This window comes from Triticum aestivum, chromosome 2B (genome assembly GCF_018294505.1).
Source record: "Triticum aestivum cultivar Chinese Spring chromosome 2B, IWGSC CS RefSeq v2.1, whole genome shotgun sequence".
NCBI classification, from domain to species: Eukaryota; Viridiplantae; Streptophyta; class Magnoliopsida; order Poales; family Poaceae; genus Triticum; species Triticum aestivum.
The window spans coordinates 372,593,215-372,597,136 of NC_057798.1; the positions used below are offsets into that span (position 1 = coordinate 372,593,215).

General features: G+C 54.6%; 1 pseudogene; it reads right to left on the minus strand.

Moving 5' to 3' along the window:
* LOC123039222 (uncharacterized) overlaps window positions 1-3,606 on the minus strand; it is a 16,214-nt pseudogene extending 12,608 nt beyond the window's left edge.
* Between the last annotated feature and the right edge of the window lie 316 nt (window positions 3,607-3,922).

A 3,922-nucleotide genomic window follows, 5' to 3' on the forward strand; every position in this document is an offset into this window, starting at 1 on the left:
GGGGGTTAGGGTTTCGGTGCCCCCCGGGAGGGGTTAATGGCCTGGGTCTGGGCCGGCTGTGTGGCTAGTTGGGCCTCCTGGCCAGGGGAGAGGGGGGTTCTCTTTTTTTTTGTTCTTTTGTTTTCTGGTTTTAATCTTTTCTTTTATTTACTTTATTTGTTTTTGTTTTCCTTTTCTTATTTAATAGTTTATAGTTTTTAGAACAAGTGAAACTCACCCCTCAATTAGATTTGTAAAGTCAACTGTTCTCACAAAAAGTTTGGGACAAAAGTAAAGTACCTTGTATTCTCTATTAATTAAAAAGACATTTAAGTTATTGTTTCGGTCATTGTTTTATTTATTTTAGTGCCTCTAATTATTTTATAATGATGTGGATCCTCCATCGTAATTACTTATGATTTATCCGACATAACCCGATCAATTTAGTTTTAATATTTGAAAACCTTTGTTGTTTGCCTATTTTTGAATTTGAATTTCGAATCAGTTTTGAACTAACGCGAGATTAACAACAGTAACTGTGGTGACGTGGCATCGTTAACGTGGGATTACTGTAGCCTAATTATCCGGGCGTCACAAGGTCGGCGGCAGCCTAAGACCCGACGGAGGCCTATCGCAGCAGCCGGACCGCCGGAGGCGCCGAATATCGCGCCGGCCGCCTCCCGATTCGGCGGCGTCAGGGCGGCTGCGAGCCGGCTACCGGCGAGGGAGGCGACGGTGGCGGAGGGCAGCGGCGGGGATGTGGGGTGGTGGCAGCTCCGACGGCGAGGTTTTGGGCGGTTGCGGCGGCGAATTCCGGCCGGCTGGTCTTCGGGCGGGCGGGTGGGCATGGGCGGGAAAGGAAAGGAAGTGGCGGTTGGGCGTTCGCGGGCGGCGGATGGTTTTGGACCAGATGCACCTTGTGATGTAAATTTGCACCACGAGGTGTTGTATTTTACATCACGAGGAGGCCGCGGTCCAATTTTTTTGCATATGGACCGTCTGTTGGAGCAGCGTTTTTTGCCCCACACGGTCCAAAAGTTAGGTACTTTTACATTTGAACCATCTATTGGAGATGCTCTTAAAATGGGGCTTGCCCCTAAGCCGTTGTCCTGAAGAGCTTGCCAGGATCCCACGGTGCTTGAAGATAATCAATCATGTTGGAGTCATCATGGTAGTTGTCACAGTAGTAACCATTGTTCAGGTGGACTTGAACGAGCTCGAAGAAGCGGTCGTAGTCACGGTGGTAGCCGAAGCCGGGGTAGATTTCGACGAGGTCGAAGCAGTAGTTGTGGCCAAGATAGCCCCCCCCCCCCAAAGGATGTATTAGACTTGAAAGGCTCACACCACCCTGATCCCACAAAACTTGTTGTACCTTGAATCCATCAGAGTCCATGCAGTAGCCGAAATGAAATATAGCTGGCATCGATGAGGTAGGCCGCAGTTAAGATGATGACACACTTTCCTCCTTTGAAGACCATTCGCTGAGCCAATTCGGGTAACAACGACCATGCCATCCCTCCAGGATCCCAAGATACGTCCAACAGGTAGATGCCCCTATCAGATCCAATCACATCCATAGCATAATTGACCATATAATCTGAACTGAGCCACAACAGAGAGCAACAATTGTTAGAAACATCAAGGCGCGAATTCGAAATGTCTAGGTGCTGGTCCAGAACTGGCATAATGTCCAGGTGCTGCCACTGTACTGAAATGTTCATGTGTCGCCTTGTGTCTGGCATTTTGTCAGTCCAAGGAAAAGGTAACTGGGGAAAGAACTGTTGCTCGAAATGTGTGAATGTATATCTGCAGGAAGGCCATGGTTACAGCTTGACTGAAGGAACTAGAAGAATATGCAATATTCTGAACTTCACAAGCACACAACAATATTTTGTTTGATCTGGTCAATGCCGCAGCTCATAATCAATGTCAGCAGAAGATAGTAGAACCAACCACCGCATCATCACCTTCAGACAAATTGGAAACAACCACTCACTTTTTGCAATCTGAGAGCACCTGGCTGGACTCTGCAATGATACACATAACATGCCATTGTGAACCACTACTAGAAGTAAGAAACCCCATGGTTATTCTAAACAAGTAACCCCCTGGATTCTGTTGTTGCAGCTCTCTTTCTCGTGGCTAGAGGTAGAAGAAGGAGGAGGACATGGTACACTGGAGTTTCACCCGGCTTCACAACCCCGTTACTTTTTCTTTCCAAAGTACCAAACTCACTGGATTACAAAGACGACTTTGTAGCCTCGGTCAAACACAGCGCCCACGCATCCGTCGCGCTGCATGCGCGGGCATGATCTGCATGCCCACGACGCACATGACCCGGCCGTGGCCACTAATCCATGCACTACCAAACTGACTTGATCGGCCCATGCAAATAGCTAGCTCATCCATCCGATGCATGCACGGACGCACGACGCGCGCGCCACACGGACGACGCGGCCAGCTCCAACGGGCGCCGCTAACAGCCTGCTGATCATCTGGCTAACTAACTCACGCCTCTGACTATCACGTCACACACATGCGCACACAGCCACGCTACACACATGGAACTGCTACAAGTAAACACACTACACACACGCCACGCTACTGCATCCCACATGTCCCGTCCGTCCCGCGCGTCACCGACACGCCCGACGAACCCGACGAGCCCAACGCTACCAGTGTGCGCCGCCCGTCCCGCGCGCACCCGACGCGCTCGACGAGCCCGACAACACACGTCGTGGCTTATTCCAACACACACCCCCTAAGCCACGGCCTAGAGGAGTCCGTCGTCATCGACGTTGGCACCGGCCAAGAGGGCCTGCTCCGCAGCCGGTCCTTTCGCAGCTGCGGGCACTCGCGCCGGAAGTGCCCGTGCTCCCCGTACTTGTAGCAGCGCCTGCGCCTGTTGCCGCCGCTCCCCGACGCCACGTTGCGCCCGTAGTCGTCGTCCCGAGCACCGCCGTGTTGACGCTCCCGTGCTGCCCACTGCGCCACCGTCATGAGCAGCTGCTCACCCCCGCGCTCGCCGCCATCTTGTCCACGGCGCCGAACCCGCTCGTCGAACGCACGCAGCCGCCCGAGCGCTTCGTCGAACGCCATCGTCGTCACGTCGTGGAACTGCTCGATGCCGGCGACGACGGGGAAGAGGCGATCCGGCACCGTATCCAGCAACTTCTTGACAAGTGCTGCGTCGCCCAGCGTCTCCCCGAGGTTGGCATACCTCGCCGCCATCGCCGCGAGCCTCCCGCCGTACACGTCGAGCTCCTCGCCGTCCGCCATCTTCATCCGGTCGAATTCGCCGCACAGCGTCCCCAGCCTCGCCGCGCGGACCCGGTCGGCGCCGACGAACCTCACCTTCAGGGAGTCCCATACCTCCCTGGCGGTGAGCTTCGTCGACACCTGCAGCAGCACATCCTCCGTCAACGCCCCGAGCAGCAACGCGCGCACCATCTTGTCCTTCTTGGCGTTCACCGCCGCGTCGCCCGGCACCACCGCCTCCCATACGGTGTGAACGTCGAGGATCGCCTGCGCTTTGATGGCCCAGACCATGTAGTTGTCCGCGGTCAGCATCGGCATCGCCATCGTCGCTGATCCGCCCGCGCCGCCACCGTGTGGGATGAGCGCCATGTTCGCCGGTGATCGCCCAAACCGAAGCTCTGTATACCAATTGTTGTTGCAGCTCTCTCTCTCTCGTGGCTAGAGGTAGAAGAAGGAGGAGGACACGGTACACTGGAGTTTCACCCGGCTTCACAGCCCCGTTACTTTTCCTTTCCAAAGTACCAAACTCACTGGATTACAAAGACGGCTTTGTAGCCTTGGCCAAACGCAGCGCCCACGCATCCGTCGCGCTGCATGCGCGGGCATGATCTGCATGCCCACGACGCACATGACCCGGCCGTGGCCACTAATCCATGCACTACCAAACTGACTTGATCGGCCCATG